Raw genomic sequence first — 13,749 nt, forward strand, 5'->3', positions numbered from 1 at the left:
TTATCCCTTCTTTCCCTCCAATTTCTCCCATTTGTAAGGGAAATGTCTACCTTTCCACTATTGTACTTTGAAAACAGATAATTTGTAATCTAGATTTCACAAATTCACAGATGAAGAAGAATTTTGCCCCAGGATAGAATACGCCTAAAGTCTCACCCATATTTGATTTAGATGATTCAGAAGGTGAGACTTTGGAGTTAAGACTTTGGGGTTGATGTGATGGGGTGAATGTCTTTTGTATGTGGCAAGGACATGAATTTTTGGAGGCCAAAGGGTGGACTGTTACGGATTGAATTATGTCCCCCAAAAGTATTTGTTGTAAATCCTAACCTCTATGCCTGTAGTTATAATCCCATGTGGGAATTGGTTGTCTTTGTTATGTTAATGAGGCAGGATTAGTGTCTGTGTATCTAGAGTCAATCTCTTTTGAGATATAAAAGAGATTAAACAAGGGAGCAAAGCAGAGATGGGGGAAGACAGATGCCAAGACACATGGGGATCTCTTAGGAACCAGGAAGCAGAAGCTGAAAAGACAAAGACCTTCCTCCACAGCCAACAGACAGAAAGCTTTCCCCTGGAGCTGGCATTCTGAATTCTGACTTCTAGACTCCTAAACTGTGAGAAAATAAATTTGTTTACTAAAGCCACCCAGTTGTAGTATTTCTGTTATAGCAGCACTAGATAACTAAGATACAACTTAGTAAATATTTTCTCGTAGGGAACACAAAAAAGAGATTACTTCCTGAACTTTCAATCCCTGACAGGTATCTGATAACGCATGTCAAGTGGCCTCAAGGAGAACCAGGAAAAAAAAAAATGTATTTAGATGACTCAGAACACATCTCTCACAGCTATTGAGAAACCCACTCCCAGTCTTGCCCTTTGCAAGCAGATTTTAGTTCCAGGCTAATTTTCTCCACTGATGTTGCTACTATCCTCCCACTCTCCCCACCATGTAGGACTGGTAGGAGTTCCCAGCCCACCCCTGCCTCTCACTTTGTCATCGGCACCCAAACTCAAAGGCAGTAGAGAGAAGCCATCACTCCAAACTCCTGCACACCTGGCTTTTCCAAGTTGTCCAAACTCTCCAATATATAAAGGTCAGAAAAAAATAATAACCAAAAATGACACCCTCCCCGATAGTGATTTTAATTAGCACACAGAAATGTAAACGGAAGAAATTCAGTATTAACCAGTAAAACCATTTGCTGTCAAGTCGATTCTGACTCACGGTGACCCCTATGCGTGTCAGCAGAGTTTTCAATGGCTGATTTTTTGAAAGTAGATTGCCAGGCCTTTCCTCTGAGGTGCCTCTGGTGAACTCCATCAGCCAACCTTTTGGTTAGCAGCCAAGCGCTTTAACCATTTGCACCACCCAGGGACTCAAAATTCAATATAGAAATCTTATAATTAACTAAGTCTTAGGGGATTAACATTTAATAAACACAACCCTGTGGGGTAAGGGCTGGATCGATGAGACATCTGAAGAGTGTGTGTCTCAGTACCGGTTCTCTGTCCAGCTGAGGAAAAGTCCTGCCCCCAAGAACCCACAGCGTGGAAGCAGGCCGGCGGAGCCAGCTCCAGAAATGCCAAAGACCCCACCTCCCATAGCCAGCCTGCCTCCACCTTCACCTTTTCTCTCTCAGCTTCCCCAACCTGAACACTGGTCTCCCTTCAGGGAAAGAGAAGCTAGTGGCTTCCACACGATACAGTCCATGAGTAATGCACATCTGAAGCTTAACCCTGGACTTCTGCCATCATCGTTTCCTCTTCGTGAGGTTCTGACAATGAAATATGGCTACAGAATCCTGCTCTTTGTCCAACAAACTGTTACATACTATAAAAACAAAGCTTAAAAGCCCAAAAGTTGTTTCTAAAAAAGAAAATACATCTAATCGAAATAGATAAAACTCACACTCAAATTCTGTATTTACAAATTCTAATTTAATTCTCTACAATTAAAAATTGCTTTTGTTCTAGAGAAAGCATTTAAAAGGATCAGAGTGTCTAACTGGAATAACATGTTCTAGAATTAGTGATCACTGAGCACCTTTATTACTGGAAGTGGAAGGGATCATAAAAATATCTTCACCTTCATAGATGGGCAGTTTGCTAAAAAGGTTTTTTTCCAAACAAAAAAAACAGAAGACCAGTTGATTCAAAAGGAGCCCCAGTGGCACAGTGGTTAAGTGCTTGGCTGCTAACCGAAAGGTTGGTGGTTCAAACCCACCAGCCACTGCGTAGGAGAAGGACGTGGCAGTCTGCTTCTGTACAGACGACAGCCTTAGAAACCTATGGGGCAGTTCTACTCTGTCCTATAGGTCACTATGAGTTGGAATTGACTCAACAGCACACAAAAACAAGTCGATCCAAAGGGGCAGACAGAATCACCTGCATTCTTTTTTAAGATACTGAGGAAACTGTGCCATTTATGCTTCAAGCAGCTTTTAGGAGAAAATGCAATAGCCTCTCTGAGGGTTACTGAGCTAAAAGGGAGTAGTGCAGACTCCTCTGCTCTAGGCCAGCATGGCCACCACTGGCTGTACAGCCTGTGGCAGGTCACCACCCCCCTGGGCTCAGGTTCTCATTGCTAAGTAAGGGTTCTTGACCACATCAGTGGTTCTAACACCTGACCACACATCAGAATCCTATGGGGTACTTTTTTTTGTTTTTAATAATTTATTTTATTTTGTTGTTGTTGAGAATATGCACAGCAAAACAAGTACCAGTTCAATAGTTTCTACACGTACAATTCAGTGACATTGATTACATTCTTTGAGTTGAGCAACCATTCTCACCCACCTTTTCTGAGTTATTCCTCCACCATTGACATAAACTCACTGTCCCCTAAGGTTCCTATCTAACATTCTGAGTTGCTATTGGCAATTTGATCCCATACAGATAGATCTTAAAAGAGCCATAGGGTACTTTTAACAATTGACTGCCTTCACCTGAACCCAGGCCTACTGAGCCTGAACTGGGGCAAGGGAAAGCCTGCCCTAGGGCTTCACTGGAACGTGTCTCAGGTCTCCTCTGGCACTAAATTTCCTAATTCTCAGATGTGTTTTTTTGTTTGTTTTTAACTCTTCTCTTTTCTTATCTTTTTCAGTGTCTAGTTTAAAGAATACTCTCCTGAGTGAGTCTTGCTCTCAGGAGTGGGACACATGTTACAAATCATTAGACGAAAAGGCTGCTTCTACCCAGATACTAAGGTTACGACAAATCAAAGATACCTACGTTGAACAACAGTATATGTGCCTGAGTCACATGCTGTCTCAGGGAAGGATACTCTGGTCCGATGGGCTATCTGATAACAGTAGCTACAAGTCATGTGTGACTATTCAAATTTAAATTAATTAAAATAACTGAAAAGCTAGTTCCTCAGTTGCACTAGCCACATTTCAAGTGCTTGACAGCCATTTGTGGCTAAAAAAAAAACAAACCCCGTTGCCTTAGAGTCAATTCCGACTCATAGCGACCTTATAGGACAGAGCAGAACTGTCCCATAGGGTTTTCTAGGAGCTGCTGGTGGATTCAAAATGCCGACCTTCTGGTTGGGAGCTGTAAGTCTTAGCTACTGTGCCACCAGGGCTCCACATGTGGCTAGTGGTAGATAAAAAACACTTTCATCATTGCAGAAAGTTTTATTGGGCAGCCCTGGCCTAAGAGATGTAAGGAGGACTGAATTTAAGACTTCCCAGGCATCTTGATTTTACCACATTAATTCAGCAAGCAACTGGTCAGACTTTCATTCATGAAAAAAAGAAACACGCACACATAATAAGATCTAAATTGATAAAAATATACACAGTATAAGACTAGACAACTGACAATTTTTCAAAACATATATTCAAGCTAGAAATATCCTTGATATCATTTTTAAACGACGTATAAGGAACGTTTTTTCAAGCCACTGAAGACGAATCCAAGAATCACACTTCTTCTCCAAAGCCATCCTTAAATCCTAAAAATAGCCAACCAAGTGAATTGAGAGTGAAAAATACACCCAGATTAAAACTCTAAACGGCCAGTTTTACTGCTTATGTGCCCCAAAAAACTATGCTTTTCAAGCTTTCTGTATTGTATATGTTACCACACTAATTCAGTATGCAGGATTCATAATATTACATTGCTAATCCTTACTCTAAATCCTAAAAATAGAAAGCAAGAGCCATTTCCCGCCAAACTGGTAACAAACCCCAAGCCAAGGAGCAGATGTGGAAACTGCTGCAGGGAGGGGATGAGTTAAGCTGTAAAATGAAACACACACCCAGAAGAAATCCTCGGGCTGACCACAACAGCAATCATTTTTTAAACAGTTAAAAGCCCCAGAAGCCAGAGGTAGGTGATAATTTCTACAAATAAAAATTTAGAGATGTTCTTACTTTCTCAGCTGCTCAGAAGGAAACTGTCCGGCCTGAGTACAAGTAGTCCCCCACTTTCTTGGTTATCTAGTGCTGCTATAACCGAAACGCCACAAGTGGATGGCTTTAATAAACAGAAATTTATTTTCTCACAATTTAAGGGACTAGAAGTCCAAATTCAGAGCACCAGCTGTAGGGGAAGTCTTTCGCTGTCAGCTCTGGGGGCAGGTCCTTGTGTCTTCAGCTTCTGATTCCAGGTTCCTTGGAGATCTCCATATGTCTTCTATCTTCTGCATATGGCATCTGTCTTCCCCCACCTCTGCTCTGCTCCTTTGTTTAATCTCTTTAATATCTCAAAAGAGATTGACTCCAGATACACCCTACACTAATCCCACCTTATTAACATAACAAAGACAACCCATTCCCAAACGGGATTATAACCACAGGCATAGAGGTTAGGATTTACAACAAATACTTAAGGGGGACAGGATTCAATCCATAACATTCTACCCTTTGGTCTCCCCAAAATTCATGTCCATCACATCATCCCAAAAGTCTTAACTCCAAGTCCGAAGTCTCACCTTCTGAATCATCTAAATCAAATATGGGTGAGACTTTAGGCGTATTCTATCCTGGGGCAAAATTCTTCATCTGTGAATTTGTGAAATCTAGACTACAAATTATCTGTTTTCAAAGTACAATGGTGGAACAGGCATAAGTTAGACATTTCCATTACAAATAGGAGAAATTGGAGGCAAAGAAGGGATACCAGGCACCAAGCAAGTCCAAACCCAGCAGAGCAAATTACATTTCGCTCTCAAAGCTTGAAAATAATCCTCTGTTTTTTGGTACCATCTGGGCAACAGCCCTACTCTCCAGACTCTGTGTGTTGGTCATGCTCTGTGTATTCTGGGTGGAGGGCCCTTGTTCCTGGGCTTCAGCTCGACCTTCCAGGCCCACTGGGATGGCAGGCCCCACTCTTCTGGCCCTTGGGCATGGCAGCCCCGCCCCCTCAGCTTTGGGCAGCGGCCCCATCCTCTTGGCCAAGCTGAATGGCAGCCCCACACTCTGGAAACGATTTGGTGAAGATCTGATTCTTTGAAACCTAGAAGGCCTTCGCTCTACCCTTTGATACTCTGGAGGCCGCGGCCCCACCCTTTGAGACCGAGGCAGCTTTGCTTCCCATGCTCTTTCCAACAGTTCTGTTGATCTCTGAGCTGCTCCAGGGATAGTTCTTTTCCTTTTTTGGAGGAAAACAGATGTAGCTCCTTTGGCCTGTTTCCTGCCTGTAGAATTCCAAGAAGCAGACAGTGCTCTTTCCTTTCCTTCTTTCTCTGACCCCTTCAGTCTAAGCTGATGGATTTTCTGCTGTGGTCATTGCTTAGATCCATCAGTCACAGGCTGAATCTCTTTAACAAAAGATTGTGTAGCCACGTCCTTGGTGAACATTCTAGGACACGTGTGCTTAGTTTGTACAACAGAATTTTGCAAATCTTTAAGTTCTGTTTTTATTTTACACAGTGCATTTTTAAGTCCATCTCTTTCCTCTTGCATTTTACTATAAGCAGTAAGGAGAAACCACACAGCCCCTTTAAGATCTTGCTTAGAAATCTCCTCAGTCAGATATACAAGTTCATCATTTGCAAGTTCTACCTTCCACAAAACATTTGAACACAACTCAGACAAGCTCTTTAGCCACTGCATAAAACACATTGCCCCTCTTCCATCGTCCAATCATGTGTTCAGCATTTTCTTTTAAAGCCTCTCCAGAGGCACATTTAACACCCACATTTCTGGTAATATTCTGTTGCTGGAACCAAATGTATTCTCTAAGATAATAGAGTCTTTCTCTATAGCTCTCTTCACTTCCTTTTGAGCCCTCATCAGAATCACCTTTGACGTCCATAATTCTACCAACAGTCTCTTCAAGGCAATCTAGGCTTTTACTATTAGGCACCTCTACCTATTATCCAATTCGAAAACTGGTTGCACATTTTAGGTATCTTTAGAGCAGTACCCCACTCTCCAGTACCAAATTCTTAGTTATCTAGTGCTGCTATAATAGAAATTCCACAAATGGGTGGCTTTAACAAACAAATTTATTTTCTCACAGTTTAGGAGGCTAGAAGTCTAAATTCAGAGTGCCAGCTCTAGGGGAATTCTTTCTCTCTCTGTTGGCTCTGTAAGAAGGTCCTCATCTCTTTAGCTTCTGCTTCCTGATTCCTTGAAGATCTCCATGTGTCTTGGATCTATCTTACTCCATCTCTGCTCTGAAAAGAGATTAACTCAAGATATACCCTACATTAATCCTGCCTCATTAACATAACAAAGCAACCCATTCCCAAATAGGATTATAACCACAGGCATATAGAGGTTAGGATTCACAATACCTATTTTGGAGGGACATAATTCAATCTAAAGCGCCAGTTTACTACGGGGTTTCATTTCAGTGACTCCATTGCAAATCGGTTCTAAGTCAACTACCTCTTTTTTTTTTTTTAGTTTTATTATTGCCTTTTATTATCAGTATCTTCATAAATTTCATCTTTGTCTTTGAACATCTGAGAGTGAACATCTGAGACTGATAACATCAGCCAATTATGTGCTGCAACACTGTATGCAGTATATATTACTAACCGATAAGATGTACAAAAAAAAAAAAAAAAGATCGTCTTAAAGTGCTGTTTGTGGCAACTCGAATACATCGTAAGTTGGGGACTACCTGTAGAAAGACCACTTTCATGAGCCCACCGACAACCTCCCCTGATGAATCGGGTGGGTGGGTTTCCAGTGAGCAGGATAGGTCCTCCCAGGCATGTTGGGAGTTCTGGTCCTGATGACAGGGGGCAGGTGGCTTTGGGAAGTGAACGCAGGCAGGCCAGCTGCAGCCTCCTATTCAACAGTCTTCCTGCCCAAGCATGTTAAGGTGAGGGGCATCTAGGGAAGAAACGAGAGCTGAGTAGCTGCATCGCTCAAAACCACTGAGCTGCCTGGGAGAGCTTGGCCACAGCCCTCTGAGCAATGCATTCTGCCTTTGGTTCAACTCCTCACTCTTGAGCCATCCACCTCTTTCTGGGTGTGCCCTGGGGAGATGCGGATAGAGATCTAATCCGCTCCCGCCTCCACACTCAGTTATCGGAACGCTTCCTCTGGTTAAAGTAAAAGCAGATTCTAAAAGATAAAATCAGATTCTCTAGAGTCTTTCTACAGATGACTATGGGCCTTTCCACCCCAAACAACCATGAACAGAAGACCATTGGTTTACCAATTCTTGGTTTAGTGAAAACCAGGAACAAAAATCAAGAAACTCAGTGTAATACTCCTTGGGGGTGCCAGGGTAAAGCAGGCAGCAGCTAGTACATGGATTATCTCAAGTGGCAGGAAATAGTCAAAGAGGACCCTGGAGGAGACAGTCTGGTTGGGAGACGGAGAAGAAAACCCATTAGGAGAGCTGAGCCTGTGGCACTGCAGATGTACAGCACAGAACAAATTATCCAAGAATTTTCTGTTTGTAATTAAAGACTGATTTAATGACGTATTAATGCTAACACTATTAATATTACTATTATTAAGCTAATACTATGTGCCAGGTACTGTTCTGAGTCTTTAACACAGATTAATGCATCTAAAGTTCACAAATGACCCAATGAGATAGGTCCTGTTTTCCAGAAGATATCTGTATTTTGTATTTTCACATTTTATATGTATTTCATGTATTACAAGTATTTAACATTTTACAGATGAAAACACTGAGGTCAAGAAGCTTGTATGTAGTGGAGCCTAGATTCCAGCCCGACCAGCCTGGCTTCTGTGCCCTGCTCATATAACCATTTCTTTTTACTTGCTCTCTGACAGTAGTACCTCTTTGAAGCAGACTTCTCTTGGTGCTCACTCCTCCCATCACATCACCACCAAGCTGCCAATAGGAATTCCATTCCAAGATTTCATATTTGAGTTGGCTGTCTGAAAATTGGACTAGATCTTTCCAGGACAGTCCACAAAATACTCCCTGAGCGGCCTAGGCACGAAGTGGTACACGAAAAGGTACCCTGGAATTAGTCACCATATGCAATGCTTCTGTCCAGTTTGGAGTACCAGGGGTCTTTTCTCCCTTCCTCCTCCTCTTCTTCACTACATGATCTGCATGAGATACAAGGCTCCTCCCATGACCTCCAGCCAGCCCACTGTGAGAACAGGGTACCCTCAAATCCAAACCATTGATATGTGGCCAGAGCTCCAGAGGGGTGAGAATGGGACAGAAGAGAAAAACAGGCAGAGATGAAGACCTCAAGATTAACAGCAAGCCAGCCAATGGGTTAGCTTGCCTATAGGGGCAAACCATGTGTAAGGGACGGGTACATTGGGGCCTGCCCACCACAGCAGATTTCAAGTTCATGGCAATATACCCATGGGTAAAAACATTAAAACATTACGTTGACATGCCCCAAAGTAAAGGAAAGATAGAAGAACAGAAATGAGACAGACAAGGGTTATTTAGTGTCTCTTCGCTACTAGGGAGATAGACTATAATTTTTATTAGAAGGATATCGGGGTTTAGTGTTTGTACAACTGATGGGAGAATTATGATGGTAAATCTTTGCTCACAACTACCTCATAAAATCAAAACAGCTATTTCTGGTGGAGACGAGGTCCCTCGGTGGCACAAATAGTTTGCACTCAACTACTAACCTAAAGGTTGGTGGTTCAAACCCACCCAGTGGTGCCAGGGAAAAAAGTCCTGGTGATCTACTTCCATAAAGATTACAGACAAAAAAAAAGAAAAGAAAAAACTCTATGGAGAAGTTCTACTCTGTAACACATAGGGTTGCCATCAGTTGGAATCAACTTGAATGCACAGATTTGGTTTGTTTTTTTTCCCTCCTGTTGGAGACAATATATCTCCTTTACAGGACATGGTAGTAGTACTTCACACATTCAGATGGTCTTATTAAGTGTGATACAGTCCATCCTCAGCCTTGGGTTTGTTGGATTTCATATTACAAGACAATTCCCTTCTATGCCTTACTTCCTGGCCCCCTTCAATTCTCCTCCTTTAAAATTCCTAAATGCCCTGAGGTGACTAGATTTTCCTTACTCAGTCTTCCAGAAATCAGGCTGAAGAGTTGTTTTTGGCATCTGCACTTCAAGAGTCTATTGCAGAGTGTTATGGATTGAATTGTGTCCCCCCAAAATGTGTGTCAACTTGGCTAGGCCATGATTCTCAGTATTGTGTGATTGTCCACCATTTTGTCATCTGATGTGATTTTCCTAGGTAAATCTTGTCTCTATGATGTTAATGAGGCAGGATTGGAGGCAGTTATGTTAATAAGGCAGGACTCACTCTGCAGGTTGTGTTTTAAGTCAATCTCTCTTGAGATATAAAAGACAGAAGCAAGCAGAGTGATATGGGGACCTCCTACCACCAAGAATGCAGAAAGGGGGTGGTAGGCGTGGAGGGAGGTCCCTGCACTGAGAAGCTCCTAGGACAGGGGAAGATTGATGACAAGGACCTTCCCCTGGAGCGGAAAGAGAGAGAAAGACTTCCCCTGGAGCTGGCACTGTGAATTTGGACTTCTAATCACCTAAAGTGTAAGAGAATAAACTTCTGTTTGTGAAAGCCATCCACTCGTGGTATTTCTGTTATAGCAGGACTAGATAACTAAGACACAGTTTCCTTTTTGATAAGTGATGAACTGTCCACAGCCTTATGATGTCCTCGAGCCACACACTACAGCACGTGCTGGGGTGGTGCCTCAGGTTCGCATCTGACTGTAAGCCCTGATGCTGGAAACCGATGACCAGACCAGAATACATCCAGTTTCAAAGGTTTGAGCAGTACCAAGCAAGATAAGTTGATTTCCAGAAATGTCAGACAGGGACCTGATTAGCACTGCTCTTGGAACAACCAGAAAAACCACATTCAGAAGGGAGTAAAGCCCAGGCACGGAACTCACAGTAAATCATGGAGAAAACAAGCAGACTCTATTTCTTAGCCCTCTTCCTACCACAATTTTCATGATAAAAACAATAATCAATTTACTGATTATGCAGCAGTTATTATCTCTAATGATCATATTCCAAAAAAAAGTTGTGCGGATTGAACCGAACCTACAAGATACTTAAAAACTTCCCTACAGTGATGCTGAAACTAAAACAAACCAAAATCTCTAAGTTTTCTGAGGTCAAACTAATTTTGTCATCAGAACTTTACAAGATTAAGATTAATCATATGGAACAAACCTCCTAAAATGTAAAATTCCACTGTTTCCTTTACTAACCCCAAAATCAATGCAACAAACAAATGACTAGTTATGTGTGAGATACCAAGTATGTAAAGATAAACAGAACACGGGTCCCTCCTCATAGGCTTGCAGTCTGTGCAGGAACCTGAAAATACACGTGATAGGTGCTAAGGAGAATCACAGAGGGGAACACAGCCAATTACGCGTGATGGGCAGGACATTAGGGAAGGAGAGAAAGGAGGATGAACTGGGTCTCTGTGGACAAGTGGGGCTATGAACAGATAGGGAGGGAGATGGGAAGTGAGAGGGGAAGAAATAGTGGGAACAAAGGTTCAGAAGCACAGAAGTATGCAGGGTTAGTTCAGAGTTACTAAAGTGTGGGTAGGTGGCTGGGAGGGAGCAAAGGTGGTTCAGTGGTAGAAATCTCACCTTCCGTGAGGGAGACCCAGATTCGACTCCCGGCCAGTGCACTTCATGCGCAGCCACCACCTGTCTGTCGTGGAGGCTTGTGTGTTGCTATGATGCTGAACAGGTTTCTGTGGAGCTTACAGACTACGACAGGCTAGGAAGAAAAGCCTGGTGACCTACTTCCAAAAATCAGTCAATGAAAACCCTATGGATCACAACAGTTGGATCTGCAGCCCATCATGGGGATGGCGTAGGACCAGGCAGCATTTCATTTTGTTGCACATGGGATTGCCATGAGTCAGAGGCCAACTCGAAGGCAGCCAGCAACAACGGGTAAATGAGGAATGAGGACAAAGATATTGGAAAATGAGGCTGGAAACGGGGACTGGGGCAAGGCTGTGAACGTCTTGCATGTTACAGGCATATGGAATCTATGTGCTAAGCAAATGGAAGCCATTGGAGGCTCTTCATGCATTTAACAGATGTCTCCTGGTAGTGCAGTGATTAAGAGCTAAGGCTGCTAACCAAAAGGTTGGCAGTTCGAGTCCACGAGCTGCTTCTTGGAAGCCCTATGGGGCAGTTCTACTCTGTCCTATAGGGTTGCTATGAGTCAGTATCAGCTCGACGGCAACACTTTTTGTTTTTGGTAAGTTAGTTACTCATGAGCAAGACCTGGCTCATGAAGCATCAGTCTGAGGGGAGATAAGACTGGAAATTTGTCCACAGAAATATCTGTACCAAGAAAAGTGCTATGATAGAGAAGGAACAGGAGCCAGGAAGACATGGAGAAGAGGGAAGGGGCAGGGAAGTCCCAGGGTGAGTGAGGTCTGCCCTGAGGTTCGAGGCATAAGCAGAGGAAAGGGAGGGGGGAGGGAAGAAGACTGCTCCAGGAGCTGCCAGTGCAAAGAGCCTGGGGCCTCCTCAACAGAAGTGTCCTAATCAGATCTGTGTGGTAGCAATAACAACCTGGATGAAGGACTACAGGCAGAGATGGTGTCATCTGTGGGCAGGACAAGATTACAGAAAGTTCCAAGTGTCCTTGGCTACAGATGATAAAGACAGGGGCTAAGGGTGTGTGTGCAGAGAGGAGGGGGCTCATGGAAAAGATCTCTCAGAGGCAGAATCAACAGTATTTCGCTACTAATTTGATTGACACAAGGGGTCTGAGAGGAAGAAAATCAAGCAAAATACCCAGATTCTAGCTTGGGTAACTGCTGCTCTTACCCAAGGTAGTGTGAGCAGGAGAAACTGACGTTTTGGAGGAAAAGACAGCCAGGTTTTCTGGGAAATGTTGAGGGGGCTGTCCATGGGACTTGAGGTGAGTCACCCTTTGAAAACGGCACGTGAAACAGGGAAACAAATTGTGATATCTTCATACGATGGAACACTACTCAGCAATAACTAGGAACAGGCTTCTGGAATGTTGAACCTCAAAAACAGTATATACTGAGGGAAAGAAGCCAGACACAAAATAATACTACATGATTGCATTTATATGAAATTCTAGCACAGAGCAAAACTAATCCATGGTGATACAAATCAATCCACAGTTGTCAGGGGGTAGGCAGAGATCAACTGGAAAGGCCACAGGGAACTTTTTTTGGTGATTAAAATATTCTTTATCTTGTTGAGGTGGTGATCTGTGAAAACTCAAACTACACTGAAAGGGAGTGCACTCTGTGGTATGTAAATTATACCCAATAAAGTTGAGTTTTTAAAATATATATATATACACCATGTGGTAAAACAGGATTTTAGAAGGAAGAATGGGAAACCAGGACAAGAAATTTTGAATGTCCGGGAAACATACTGGGGGCAGAAACTGTCACTTCTACTTGAGAAGGTTTTGAGATTCTACTGAAGAAGGAGAAGAAAAAATTTTGACTACAGCGAGACATTTTTAGATAACTGAATGGGAGAGGCAGGGTCACCAAAGAAAGTGTCAGAGGGGCTCAGTAGTGGAAGGGTTAAAATCAGGAAGAGAAGGGCCTAACCTGGATACTGGCCAGTGGGGGAAAGGATGGCCAGTGCCTTTCATAGCAGTCAGGTGTCCCAAAGTGTTAGGCACCTGAGAAGGAACCCCATTGAGTCCACCTGAGGAAAGTGTCAGAGCTGTGAGGAAGAGGCTTCTAGCACCTCCACAAGTTTGCTTTTCCCAAGGACTGTCAGGCCAGCCAGAGCAGGCCACAGTGGGCAGTGATGGGCTTCCAAGGAGAGGGGGAGGAGTGAGGTCCTGCTTTCTCACCTGGGACCACCACAGGGCCTCAAGGGGCAGCCCAGAACTCACCCCATGGCGACTACCCCGAAACAGGCATTTTGATCAAGAGAGAGGATTAGATACTCTTGTATTTACCTTGCAAGTCATTGCTAGGATAAGAATAATAAGGAAAAACTACTCTCCATGCCTACTCAAAACACACACTGATTTTTTTTTTTAAAGATTAACATATATTTTATTAAACTCATTAGGGGTTTAATCAAGGAAGGTTTATTAAACCCCTAATAGGTTTAATAAAATATATACTATATATATAAGATAATACATATATTTAATATAAAATGTATTTTATGGAGCCCTGTGGCACAGTGGTTAAGAGCTATGGCTGCTAACCAAAAGGTTAGCAGTTCAAATCCACCACCTGCTCCTTGGAAACCCTATGGGGCAGTTCTACTCTGTCCTATTGGGTCACTATGAGTTGGAATCGACTCGATAGCAACAGGTTTGGTTTTTTTGG

Source organism: Trichechus manatus, unplaced genomic scaffold, assembly GCF_000243295.1.
Source record: "Trichechus manatus latirostris isolate Lorelei unplaced genomic scaffold, TriManLat1.0 scaffold00063, whole genome shotgun sequence".
Classification (NCBI taxonomy): Eukaryota; Metazoa; Chordata; class Mammalia; order Sirenia; family Trichechidae; genus Trichechus; species Trichechus manatus.